The 14,454-nt window shown below is 39.2% G+C and overlaps 1 protein-coding gene across 4 annotated transcripts in view; it reads left to right on the top strand.

Annotated features, from left to right (window-relative positions):
* Positions 1-14,454, top strand: part of BBX (bobby sox homolog (Drosophila)) — a 293,824-nt gene that overhangs the window by 1,197 nt on the left and 278,173 nt on the right. For all 4 annotated transcript variants that reach the window (XM_014548659.1, XM_014548656.1, XM_014548658.1 and 1 more), the window contains exon 2: positions 991-1,061. The gene's annotated coding sequence lies outside the window, so the exon portion shown is untranslated. The remainder of the gene's footprint in view (positions 1-990; positions 1,062-14,454) is intronic.

Below are 14,454 nucleotides of genomic sequence, written 5' to 3'. Positions count from 1 at the left end.
GGAGGAGGAGGAGGAGGAGGAGGAGGAGGGGAAGAAGGAGGAAGAGGAGGAGAGGGAGGCTTTTCTGCTCAGACTGCCGCCAGTTGGAGCGGCCACGGGCACGGGGACACCCCACTCGTTGCTCCTCCGTTATGAAAAGGTGTTTAGCAGACTTTTACGCCCGGAGTGTGGGATTTGCACTTCAATTTTTTTTCTCTCCCCTCTTCCCCAAAGCAAGATGGACTCTATTCCCTTTCTCTTTCTCCCTCTGCCTCTGTCTTGTCAGCCTTTAAGATCGACATTTTGTACTAAGATGCAAACTTGATGGTGACCAGCAACAAAGCCAGGGTGGGATCTCTGGCTCCCTTCCTCCCTCTCCGTTTCCCAGCTCCCCCAACCCCGAACTGGTGGCCCTGCACTTGCCGCCCTGGGCACTGGGAATGTGTTTCCTCGCTCGGTTCCTGTCTCCAATCTCGGGATTGTGACCGGAGCCCGGCGTTTGGGCGACGGCTGTGGGTGGCAGCCCTGATCTGCAGGGCCGCGGGCTGCGCTACCTGGATCCGCTGCCATCGCCGTGCTACCTCCTGCCTGCTCCTGGGCACCTGGGAGGCTCCTGCTGCCGGCTGCCGATCGATTGCTATGATTTGGTTACTTACTGGTGTATTTGTCCTGGGGGTGGCGATCACTTGTGCAAGTTGATGAATGATCGCGGTGTGGGTTTTGGATTTGCAGAATGGATCAACTTTCTGCTTTGCACATACGGGGAGTAGGGAGAGAGGGTGCTTGAAACACCTTGAAATGCCAGCTGGGCTATCCTCACCCTCTGCCCTCTGAATACAGGGAACTTCTTGGCCTTTATTGCTGCACAGTTCCAGCATGGGGGTGGAGGAAGGGGAGGGGGTGGTGGGAGATGGACTTCTAGCTTCCGGATCCTTCATAGATGTTGCAGGAGTTGGGACTCTTGTAAAGCTCTACCATACTGATGATGTGCCTTTATTTGATACTTTATAGGTCACTATCATATGACAAAGGCTTTGCCGCAGTTCATCTTCTTCCAGTGTACTTTCCATTTGCCTTCCTGGGTAAGTATGCAAACTCTTCATACAGGAGACCTGGATGGCTGTTAGTAGTGATATAAGGGTCCTTACTGTGTACAAGAGGATGCTTTATTGGGGTTGCAACACCCCAGAAAGCTTGTTCCACTGAGGTTCCCACAACAGAAGCCAATTTAGGATTCTCAGTATTTAGATTTCAGCTGCTCTTACTAATATTTTAAGATTGTTTAAATGTTCATTTCACGCTTATCTGCAAGTAAGTGTTATTTGAAAACTTATTTTCAAATAGGTATTTTAATTGATAATGTGATTTACAGAATTGGAGGCCTAGGATATTTAATGCTAGATAATCTTGTGGAAAGATTGCAGCTTATGAATGGAGACAATTATTAAAATCCCAAAGAAGCATCGTACAGATTATAGTGAGCGGCATTTGCTTACTCTTTCCTAGGTTTCTTTTGTGTTGTTTGTGACAGTTACTTTTGTGGGGAAGGGTGGACTGGGTAGTGTAGTATATCTAGCATTTAGTGTACCAACCAGCTTGATTCTAAAGGCAAATAACTGTGACCAAATTGATCTTAATTTCCTTCAAAATTTAAGTATTTGGAGAAATTTGGTACATTTTAACAGCCTATATATACAATAAATAGTGACTTTGAAATTCATTATTAAGTGACTTTTACAGATGAATATCTCCCGTAAGGAAAAATCTGTGAAATAATGTGTGGGATAGCAAGTGTCTAAAAAGTTTGTGAGAAGTAATGAATGGTCTAGCTGAAAACTGAGAATTTATAGGGCATTTGAAGGCATCACGGTGAGCCCAAATGTAGAAAACCAACTTGTAATTTTGCCCCTCCGTTATAAGGAACTCCTCAGGTACTCTTAAGTTGCTGATATGTTAAGAAAATTGGTTGTACTAAATTGTGTAAATCAGCTACGGTGCTTTGTAATACTACCATAGTGAAGATGGGATTATATTTTGTGAATGAAAATGGACTTGGACTCAATTTTTCATAAAAGAAAAGGAAAAGGGAACTTATCTGTATTGTTTCTTGGCTTCCTGGGATTCTGTGTGCGTTCTTAAAGGTCCTCTTAGTATTAAGAGGAATTTAGTTTGAAGACCAGGCCTTTCTGGTAGTTTCCAGACAGTAGCAAAATATACTCTGACATTGCTGAGAACCTTAGCTGAGATATAGTATAAACTATTGCTGAGAATGTTAGCTGAGATATAATTTAAAATATCTAGCATCTTTTATGGAATGTAAATATCACATTACTTCAGGTAGTTTTGAGAACTTGCTAATATATCACATATAAAACAGTCCAATTGGAATGGTCAGAATGAGATGGTTCTGTAAGATGAATTTAGTGCACACCAAAATATGTGGATTTCATGTCTTTGATTTTTTTTTTTTTAAAGCTTGTTTGGAAGAGAAGTTTTTTCATTTTTGAACGTATAGCAAGAGTATTCAAAGTGCATTCCTGATTACTAAAGAACACCACAGTTGCACACTATTTTGTTCACTGGAGCAAACTTTTAATGTTAGTTTTTTCCCTCATGGATATATTTGACTAATTCAAAATTTAAAATGGGAATCTGCAATTTCCGCAATAAAAGCTATTTGATGGTCTTTTATATTTCTTTGAGATATCAAATAACTGCTTCATTAAAACACTATTTTCAAGAATAGTCTTGGTCTTTAGAGTCAGAGTAGTTTTTATAGTTCAAAACTTATTGTGGTAATCTAAAAGTCACCCTAACAGTGAATTGCTAGTTATTTGCATTTGAGACTTGATTATCAAAATAAGAATTTAAATAAAGGTTTTGCTTCTGCATTGCCTAGTTTTTCCAAACTTCACATTTCATTATTCTGCATATCTCTATTAAGTTCTGAAACTGAAGCTTTAATTCGCATTTCATTTTTTAAAAATATATTTTATTGATTTTTTTTACAGAGAGGAAGGGAGAGGGATAGAGAGTTAGAAACATCGATGAGAGAGAAACATTGATCAGTTGCCTCCTGCACACCCCCTATTGGGGATGTGCCCACAACCAAGGTGCATGCCCTTGACTGGAATCGAACCTGGGACCCTTGAGTCCGCAGGCTGACGCTCTATCCACTGAGCCAAACCAGTCAGGGCTTGCATTTCATTTTTAATGCTCGCTATTGAAAAGGAGAATCATCTATGCTGTTTTTCAGTGCTATGTACTTGGAGGTACTCTGGTAGTTATAGAAAGAATTTTTCACTGGAGACTTAGATATTAACAAAAATTTGCAATTTTCACACTTTTTAAAAAATTTCTTTATTGATTAAGTTATTACATATGTGTCCAGTTTTCACATTTTTAAAAATCCATCTTGATCGCCGAAACTGGTTTGGCTCAGTGGATAGAGCCTCGGCCTGCGGACTGAAAGGTCCCAGGTTCGATTCCGGTCAAGGGCATGTACCTGGGTTGCGGGCACATCCTCAGTAGGAGATGTGCAGGAGGCAGCTGATCGATGTTTCTCTCTCATCGATGTTTCTGACTCTCTATCTCTCTCCCTTCCTCTCTGTAAAAAATCAATAAAATGTATTTAAAAAAAAATCCATCTTGATCTTCATATCCAAATTTTAAAAAAAGTCCCAGGTTTAAAAGTTTGTTAGATAGCTCTGCTTTTAGGATACATATAGCTCTGCTATACAGTTTTAAAAGTGTATACAACTTTGACCTGTAGACCTGATGTTTATACTTAAACCATTGAAACAGAAAATTGTTTTTAGACATTTGAGTGAAGGCTAGGGTGAACATGTAATAATTTATTGTTCATTTGTGCTGTAAGAAACTATATAATTGATAAGGTTTTTTTGTATGTAGTAAAGAAAGAAGAAAAAAACAGTCTTAACCTGGTGCAACTCATAAAACCTAACTTGGCAGTTAAAGTTAGCCATATTTTTCAGTAAAATTAAAAGCATAATATTTAATTATTAATCAACAGTTAACATACTTAAAGTTTATGTTTTCCTACATTTCATAAAGAGCATGGGTAAGGCAGGAGCCATGTTTTATGGGATCGTACCATGAATATCAATTACTTTAATATTATAGAACTTTAATAGAAGTAATAAAGACTTCACATCTCAACCCTATTAAAAAATCTTTTTGAAAATAGACTCATTACAGGCATGCCTGTTTTTGTTGTACTAAAGGAAATCCTGAAATTATTGCTGTCTTACAAAAGTGCAAAAATGTTTAAAATTGTGATATTTAAATGTTCTAAATGAGTAAATTTTGGCAATTAACTGTGACATATTGCATCACCACCAGGGTGGCATACCTGTATTTTAAAATGGTAACTTAAGCAGGTGCTTAACTTAAGAAGACGACACTTCTCTTGAACTTATTTGAAGTCCACCTTGTTTTTTTAACATTTCATTGTGAAGGGTACCTTTTAAAATAGGTCTGAATGGTATCCTATATTTTTAGTCAGTTTTCTTCCTCTCACTGTGAAATGAAAACAATCTAAATTATAAGAGCATTGTAATTTCATGGCTTCGTTTTTTGTTTTTTTTTTAATCATATGCCCCAGGTAAATTGGTGCAGGTGGTCCTCAGGCTACACTTTGAGAACACTGTTCTGAGGGAAGTAAAGACTAAGGCTAAAGACCGAATAGAGGTTCTTATAGTTTGAAAATTCTGTGACAGTCATTCAATCAGTAGGTTTGTACTACCTCAAGGGCAGTTATCACATACTGAGCCGAATTGCAGAGATTTCTATATTTTAAGTCATACCTGAGGAAAGCACTTTGTGAGTATAGCTTCACTCAACATTCATATGTGTGCATATTATTCCGTAGAAGGCAATTACAGTTCCTTGAAATGCCAGGACATCATTTTAAAATGATAAAGGTATATACCCAGAAAAATCCTCATGTGTTAATGGGGGTTGTTTTCACTTTTTTCTTTCAAAGAAAAAGATAAGGTGAGAATTAAAATAAGTATCAATTATACAATGGAAATGTAACATAAGGCAAGCTACTAGAGAATTCTATCTAAAAGTATATATAAATAGAGAGAAGGTGGAAGACTAAGGAAATGAAAGACTTACATGATTAAATACTAATATAGACCATGAAGCATTGACACACCTAACAAAATATAAACTTAATAAGTTAAAATGTCTGAGTGGGTTCAAGGATATAGATCAGTGGTTCTCAACCTTCCTAACGCCGCAACCCTTTAATACAGTTCCTCATGTTGTGGTGACCCCCAACCATAAAATTATTTTCGTTGCTACTTCATAACTGTAATTTTGCTACTGTTATGAATCATAATGTAAATATCTAATATGCTATATGTGTTTTCCTATGGTCATGACCCACAGGTTGAGAACCCCTGATCTAGATAGTGAAATGACTTCAGGTATGAGGTGGTTGTATAAGATACAGAGTAAAAATAGGAATGAGTTGGATTTTATGAAGTCTTAGAAAAAATAAAAATATTGTAAAATACTGATTAAATAATTAAACCAATAGTTAAACATGGCCCTTGGGTAAAAAGATCAGGGAATAAATAAGCTCCTGGAATGGAATAACTGAGATTCTAAAAAGGACATGGAAGGATTTTATTCACGAATTATTCCATACAAGGATATAATGAAATAAAAGATCGATAATTTATTTCAAAGGAGAAATAAGAACAAGGACAAAAAATTCTTTAAAGTAACTATATTTCTTCAGTGTTTTTTAACTGAAATGTATGAAAGGAAATATCTTTTATATCCCAATCCACATATAAAAACTGAAACAAAAGTTTTCTGAAACAGTACTAAGAGCAGTGCCCTCTGATATTTTCTATTCCTATCCAACTCTACAAATCTAATCTGTTCCAAACCATTTTACTGAAAAATAAATATAGAGTGTCATCCACTGAGTTGATTTTTATGATGTACAGTTTGAGAAACACCAACCTGGAGTGCTTGCTAAAAGTGGAGGTCCTCAGGCCCCAGCCCCAGATATTCTGATTCAGTGTGTTTGGTGTAGGGCTCAGGATTCTGCATTTCAAATAGTACTGCAGGGGATACTGAAACAGGTGTGGGGTACTCTGACACACTTTGAGAAACTGGTGTAAGGGACAGATGGCTAAAGATTGAATGGGAGTCATGCACTGAGTGTGGGGTTAGAGTTTACTGACTGCTGAGGTCTCGTGCAGCTTCAAGATTCTCAGGCTATGTTTCAGTCAGCATTTTGCAATACTGAGAGGACCTCCATGGCCCTCTGTAGATATTCCTGCAGTAGCAGGTATGGTGCAAGGAACAGTGCTGCCTCTGTAGCTTACTAAGCTGAGAGAGTTTGAGCATGTCACTTCAGAATAAACTTTCACTATCAGATGTGCAAAAGGACGTATTAGTATTTACCATGCAACAGAATGAGAATTACAAAGACAGTAATGTCAGTAAATGACCTTTATCTACAGTCAGCACTCAAAATATAGTATAAGTTTTCATAGTTATATCTCACTTCACCCTAACCCCCACTAAGATTGAAATTTCTCAAAACTGTACCTTTAATTTTCATTTTCCCTAAAGCAGCAATTTACAACCAGTGTGCTGTAGCACCAGTGTGCTACAAGAATTTTTAAAACGTGGAATTCCTGACTATTTGGTCAGGGGCACTGATCTCTTTCCCTTAGATCAGGGGTGGGAACCTTTTTTCTGCCAAGGGCCATTTGGATATTTATAACATCACTAGAGGCCCAGTGCACGAAATACGTGCACGGGTAGGGTCCCTATTCCTGCCCGGTGATCAGGGCCGATCTGTGGGGTGACTGGTGGGGCAATTGGGGGGCCCCTGCTGGCATCTGCCTTGGCTGGCCTGGCGCTGCCTGCTCACTGGCTCCGCCCCCCACCGAAACTGGTCGGGGCCTGCGGGCTGGGGGTAGCTCCTGCGTTGAGCGTCTGCCCCTGGTTGTCAGTGCACATTATAGTGACGCGTTGTTCCACCGTTCAGTTGATTTGCATATTAGGCTTTTATTATATAGGATTCTGGGCCATACAGAATTACCAACTTAAAAATTAGCCTGTTATATTTGGTCAAACATTTAATTAATTCACCCCTAATGTTTTGGCAGGGTCAGACCAAATGATTTTGAGGGCTTTATATGGTCTGCGGGCCGTTCTTTCCCCACCCCTGCCTTTGATCGTCAAGTAAAAAATTGACAACAGACAATACAACAATAGCCATCCAGTGTGAATGAACCAAAATTATACCTAATTTTTTTGTCATATTGGCAATCTATACTAATAAAAGGGTAATATGCTAATTAGACTGGACATCCTTCCGGACAAAGCCATGGTGGCGGGGCCAAGGCAGAGGCAGTTAGAGGTGATAAGGCTGGCGGGGGAGAGAAGTTAGGGGGATCAGGCCGGCGGGGGAGAGCAATTAGGGGAATCAGGTCAGCAGGGGAGAGCAGTTAGGGGTATCCGGCTGGCAAGCAGGTGAGCGGTTAGGAGCCTGCAGTCCCAGATTACAAGAGGGATGTCCGACTGTCAGTTAAGGCCTGATCCCACCGGCAGTTGGACATCCCCTGAGGGGTCCCGGATTAGAGAGGGTGCAGGACGGGCTGAGGTGCAACCCCCCCATCCCGTGCATGAATTTCGTGCACCGGGCTCTATATATTTGGTGTGCTGTAGAATTTTAGTAATCCTATATAATAAAAGCCCAGCAACCGAATGGCAGAACAACCAGAACGACCAGTTGACCAGTTGCTATGAGGTGTACTAACCACCAGGGGGTAGACGCTCAATGCAGGAGCTGCCCCCGGTGGTCAGTGTGTTCCCACAGTGGTAGCACAGCTCGACTGACCAGGATGAGTGGGTCCACAGCCACTGGGCTGACCAGGATGAGCGGCGCTCCCACGGTGGGCCAATCCCCGCAGGCCATGCTCCACACCAGTGCACAAATCTCGTGCACCGGGCCTCTAGTTAGTTTATAAGATGCAAAAGGTTGAAAATCGCTGCTTTAAAGTAATTCTCAACCTTAGTATCATGAAACACTAGTGTGTTTTTCACTAGACGTGAGGTGTTGGACAATTAATGTTACTGATGGAAATATGAATAACCAGAAGAAAACAAAAGAATAGTTGAGGCATGCACAGCTAAGTACAGGCTTTTTTTCAGGTTTGGACAAGGATTTTTCAACCTCTCACAAAAGATAAAGTGCAGGACAGGAGAACAACTCTTTTCATATTTCAAAGTGATTAGCTGAGTATTCTCTCTGGTGACTTTGATACTTCTTGGAATGTTTTAGAGCATCACTTCTCCAACTTTCCTCGACCATGATACATGCAACTGATATTTACACATGGGGCATTGCAATTTCCCTGGTTATAGACATGGATAAATTACCTGGTGGGTTTTATATGTAGTTCACAGTGTGATAAAGCCACTTCTTTCCCTATTAAGAATGTCAGAATACAAGTGAGAATCGTATTATCATAATGAAAATTTTGAATATACCCATACACCTATTTGAAACCCTTTATAAACTGTGGTACTTTAACTGTTTGTAACTAATTACTTAGGGCATTTTTCACAACCAATTAAAACTTATCCTTGTGTCAAAGCATGAAAATTGAGAAGCATTACATCCAGTGTGCGTACTTACATTGCACAAAATAGACACTTAAATAGAAAAAAGGGGCAAGTGAAGAAGATGAGTGGGAACTACACCAAATTCCTGAAATCTTGAATAATATGAAAACTGAAAGCTAGGGAAAATGCAACATGTGGCCAAATACAAAGAAGTGCAAATGACTGCAAGTAGTATCAGAGTTCTCTTAACAATTTATTTTTAAGTAGTCTCAACATTCATTTATTTGAGTAAATTAAAAAGAAATAACTTTGCATTTCCTAATTTTTAAGATTATATTTGACAGGAACATCTTTCTACTTTGCTAAATTTTAGTTGGGTGTACTTTTTCATCTCCAGTAAATTAATTAGCTGTATATATTTTTGATATGTAGTGGTATTGGATATACAGTCACATCCTTTATCTAAAAAAAATCTCCAAAAGATGGAAAGAGTTTTTTGTTTGTTTGTTTCTCCAAAAGTTTGGTGGCAAAAGCAAAACCTGATGCAAACTATTATGGGCTTGTTTAAAATAGTTTTAAAGCTTACTTAGAAAGACTATTCACATACTTTGCTATAGAAATAGTAATATGTTTGATTGTGTGGGCTATCCTAGATTCCTAGATCTAGCTAGCAGTGATACATAACATATGCTATATGCTCTCTCTGACCTTTTAAAAAAAACAAATTTTTCAATTACAGTTTACATTTAATACTATTTTTTATTAGTTTTAGGTGTATAGCATAGTGGTTAGGCAATCATATACTTTACAAAGTGGTCCCCCCGATATTTTAAGTACCCACCTGACACTATACATAGTCATTACAATATCTCTCTAACCTTTTTTCTTTAAATATATATATTTTTATTGATTTCAGAGAGGAAGGGAGAGGGAGAGATAGAAACATCAATGATAAGAGAGAATCATCAGTTGGCTGCTTTCTACACACCCCCTACTAGGGATTGAGCCCGCAATCCCGGCATGTGCCCTGACCTGGGATCGAACCATGCCCTCTTAATTTATAGGTCGACACTTAACCACTGAGCCATGCCGGCCGGGCTCTCTTTGACCTTTTTAAAAACACAAAAATCTGAAGCATACCTGGACCCAAGGATTTTCATAAGGGATTATGATCCTAGCATATTAATTTCCTTAGTCCACACAGTGAAATTTATCTGCCATTCCTACCTACTTCACTCAATGAAAATTCTTTTGCTAATTTTGGTCGCTGATCATCTGAACATTTTGACTTCATTGCAAGCTGGTGAATCATGGAAGATATCTTAACATTATATTTTAACTCAGTAAAACTGTCTGTCTGGCCCTAACCAGGTTGGCTCAGTGGATAGAGTGTCGGCCCGTGGACTGAAGGGTCCCAGGTTCGATTCCGATCAAGGGCATGTACCTTGGTTATGGGCACATCCCCAGTAAGGGGTGTGCAGGAGGAAGCTGATGGATGTTTCTCTTTCATCGATGTTTCTAACTTTCTATCCCTCCCCCTTCCTCTCTGTAAAAAATCAATAAAATATATTAAAAGAAAACTGTCTGTTGGAACCCTTTGGCTTCTAAAATAAGGCTAGAAGGCATTAGAGATTATAAAGTCAGATAAGCAAATTGGTAGTTAATATCATTTGTACCTCCTAAGTTGAGCAGTGTAAAAGGCTCCTGGCCTGGGTAAGGAAAGCTTACACACACACGCACACACACACACACACACACACACACACACACACACACTTGTTAGTTGAACCTCATATATCCATTTTGATATCGTGATTCCTTTTTTTGTTGTTATAATTGTCAGTTTAATTAAACAAACACACTGATATCTATATAACATTTTAAATGCTTACTGTGTTGAACATTTCTTATGTATCAGTGAACAAAATTTAGGCTACTTTCATTATGGTTTACTGTAGTGAGATGCTTCATGAAGGGGTTCTATTTCCTTTATTGCTATTTGCACAGTTCTTACATTCTAGCAGAAAAGTAAAAATAGAAAGTTTTCTGCAAATTTAGTCTACTCAGGTGAGAATATTTTTGTGTTGTATTGTTTCATAGAAGTTCTAGATGCCTTTATTTTCAATAATTAACTATGAAAATCTAAGTTAAGATCTTGCCTTGGTTACTTTTAATTTTCTATAGAACCAGAGAAAAATGAAGTTTGATGTGAAGAAAACAGTCTGACATTCTCTAGGAATAAAGTAGTAGCTGATGTGATCTATTGTTATGGCTAGACTTAAATCAGTCTTCATTTGGTATAGACTGAAATTGTTGATGGCTTTTATTATTTATTAGAGACCCAGTGCACGAATTTGTGCGTGGGTGGGGTCTGGCTGACCTGCCCCGATGGGTCCATTGGGCTGGGCTGGCAGTGGGGAGGGGCTGCGGGCAGTTGGCCAGCCGGCCCTGCCCCCAATCAGGGTGTTGGGGGCCAATTGGGGGCAGGGCTGGTGGGAGGGCTAGTGGGTGGGGAAGGGCAATCAGGGCCCAGATCAGGCTGGTTGGCTGCCGCAGTGTGTGCATAGCCACCGGTTGTTCTAGTCGTCCCGCCATTCTAGTCATAGGTCTTTTATATATATAGATTGCTTGACTACTGTAGGAAAGCCACAGATTGAGTAATTCAGAGGGAGTCTTATTAGCAATGCTGATTCTTTTAATATTAAAAAATGCTGAGTTTTTTTCCACTTTTGGTGTGCCTTTGAAAACTCACCCAAGTGTAGAGAGTTCTCTTTGACTACAAGGGAATGTGGTAGAGCATGGAACAAAATGAGAAAATAATTCTCCACACCCAGCTGACAAACTTTGAATATCTTTTGAGTTACTGAAGTTAAAATTTTTTTGTCTTTCTCTCATTTCTTCCCCCCTTCTTCCCTCTTCTTTCTTCCCCTCTTCTTCTATCCTGTCTATCTGATCACTTTTTGTCTGTCAGCCTTTTATCGTATTCACTAATGTGCATCTGTGATACTGCCTACAAATGTTTAAGATTGATAATATGGAGTTGAATTTTTTTTTTTACTATTATTTGGTTTTAGAGATTTGTTTGTACTGTTTGAGGTGTTTTAGTGATTATCACTATTTATATAATAATAAAGTTGACGATATATGAGTTTGAGCCATCACCCAATTCCCTACGTGAAATGTCAGTTAGGAAGGGATTGTGAGGTGCCTGTAGTAGGGCTTTGTGAAGTAAAGTCACTTGTTGTTTTTATGAAATAAATCAAAGTGAATTTTTTTATTCAATTTTTTTGTGTTTTAGGGTGATTGGCTGATGACATAGTTTTATTTATATTTAAGGGAAAGTTGAAAGCAGTTTTTAGAAGTTTCCCAAATAGTATTTTACTTTGGGAGGAAGGGATGAAGTTGAATTTGGACTGAGGGCCTCTTTGTGCAGTACAAGTTTTATTTTACTACTTTATTTTTCAAAACAACTTTCTGATGGGAGGTAACTATTTAGTTATTTATTTATTTTTAAATATATTTTTATTGATTTCAGAGAGGAAGGGAGAGGGAGAGAGAGATAGAAACATCAATGATGAGAGAGAATCATTGATAAGCTGCCTTCTGCACGCCCCCTACTGGGATCGAGCCCACAACCTGGATATGTGCCCTTGACCGGAATCTAACCAGGGACCCTTCAAGTCCGAAGGCTAATGCTCTATTCACTGAGCCAAACCCACTAGGGCAAGGTCACTATTTTAATGATGAGGAAACTGAGTCTGGTTTAGTAACTTCTCTGAGGTCACACAAGAATGCTTGGCTGCAGTGCCACAGTCTTTTGGGGTTTTCTTCACAATCTTTTGGGCTTTTACCTGCCTTTTGGGCCACATTCCAAGAGGTTAGAAATGAAAGGTTTGGGGCAACTTCCAGACAACAATTTCCCCAATTTTTCTTTCTCTCCAAAGAACAGTCTTCTTCATTTTGAAGTGATAGGGCTGGAATGCTACTCTCCGTTACACTTAAGGGAGATAGATGAGAAAGTCTCTGAGCTGGGGCCAGTTATCAGTGAGGTCGCAAAAAGTAACCAGTACAAATGTAGTTTATAAATTGACATTTAGTGAACTAACTTTCTAGTTGATATATCTAGTATAGAAATGTCTAATCACAGCAAGTATTGTTTCTACTACTTAGTAATTCCTCTAATACATCATTAGAAATTCTTTGTTCTTTCATGAGGAGTTGGTTTTTTTCTGGCTGAATATTCTATGATGTTTTTACTTTGGTACGTTTTAATACTTAAATTATTTTACTGAAGGAATTTACCAATATAGCATGGAGAGCTTTATGAAATAGTTGTCTGACATTTGCTTTGAAAAGGAATTCCTAATTATTGGAAAAAATAATAAGCAGATTCATGGACTTCTATTTCAGATGTCTAATGATCAAATGTGAGTTAGATATAGGGTCAGTCAAAAGTTGACAGCTTTTGAAGTGGTATCTGGGTACTCATGATTTATTTTACCTAAGAAACTTACTTCTGCTCTGATAAATAGAAGAGATTTTTATAAATTATACATTTCTATACAAGTAGAAAATCATTTAGAAAATACAAAATAATATGTCCTTTTTTTATACCAAGAGCCCTATTCGTGTGAAATTAAATTCTTTTATCTTTGTAAATTCAGCAAAGTCCCAGAGTAATTCAGATATGGAAGATCAAAATGTAGTCATTCTTTTTTAAATGGCTTTTCCTTCTTCCCTAATCCATAAAACATGAAAATATGGTATTTTCCTATTTTGGCAAAGTAGCTGCTATGGATGGTAGTCTTATTAAAAGTATGCTCTTGCATTATTTTAGCTGACTGATACTTTACCAAAGGTGGTGGGCTTCCATTTCTTGTGTTTCATCCCCATATAATAAACCACTTCTACGCTATTCTCATTCAAGTGGGATGGTAAACCGAATCATAAATTTATGGCCTCTGACACCTTTCTTTTTACTTGTTTTATTGGGTCATGTTCAAAGAACATTTTGCATATTAAATACTTTGGTTCAGTGTTGGTGAGATTAAAGTAGCAAAAACTATTATCAATTTAATTCAGCTTAAGTGGATTGAGTGCCTATAACATGGTGATGCTGATTCAGATTTCGAGATGAAAAAGTTGAATATAGAACAGCTCTTGCCCTCAAAGTAAATGTGTTCTGCTGGCTGGAAAAAGCCACTAGATGTAAATATCTATGCGATACCTTATTCTGTGCTAATTGTTCTAACAGATATGGCATAAAATAGTACTGAGTAAATGCCACTGAAAAACTGGTTAATTCCAGCATAGGAGCTGGACACTGAAGTGGGGGTGGGGAGGAGTTTCTTGCTGTGACACTGTGTTTGTACTAATTGTCATTAGGGTTGTAAAACTAATTTGGCCCAGGCACTATAGTAGATTTCTAACCCTAATTTGGCTTTTATTTAAATACTAAAGGCCCAGCGTGCGATTGAAATTGTGCGAGGAGGTGCCCTGCCTCCCGCTGTGCGAGGAGGCACCCTGTGGGGGGCTGGGACCCACGCCTGATTCGAGCAGCGCTGGCTGCTGCGGGAATCAGGCTGGACCAGTGCCGCGGGGGGCCGGACCGGCACCATGGGGGTCCGGAACCCGAGCCTGACTCGTGCTCACCGGCTGCCACAGGAGTTAGGCTGGACTGGTGCTGTGGGGGGCTGGGACCCATGCCTGACTTGCGCAGTGCCGGCCGCCGCGGGAGTCAGGCTCGAGTAAGCCCTCCTGGCTCTGTCTCTGTCTCTGCTCTGGGCCTCACCTGTGCGCGCAACCTCCTCTTGTCCGGTTGTGACCCGTTACGACGTCCTGGCCTAATTT

This window comes from Myotis brandtii, unplaced genomic scaffold (genome assembly GCF_000412655.1).
Source record: "Myotis brandtii unplaced genomic scaffold, ASM41265v1 scaffold519, whole genome shotgun sequence".
Lineage (NCBI taxonomy): Eukaryota > Metazoa > Chordata > Mammalia > Chiroptera > Vespertilionidae > Myotis > Myotis brandtii.
Note: the sequence above shows the minus strand (reverse complement) of the source record. Positions and strands in the feature narration are given on the sequence as shown.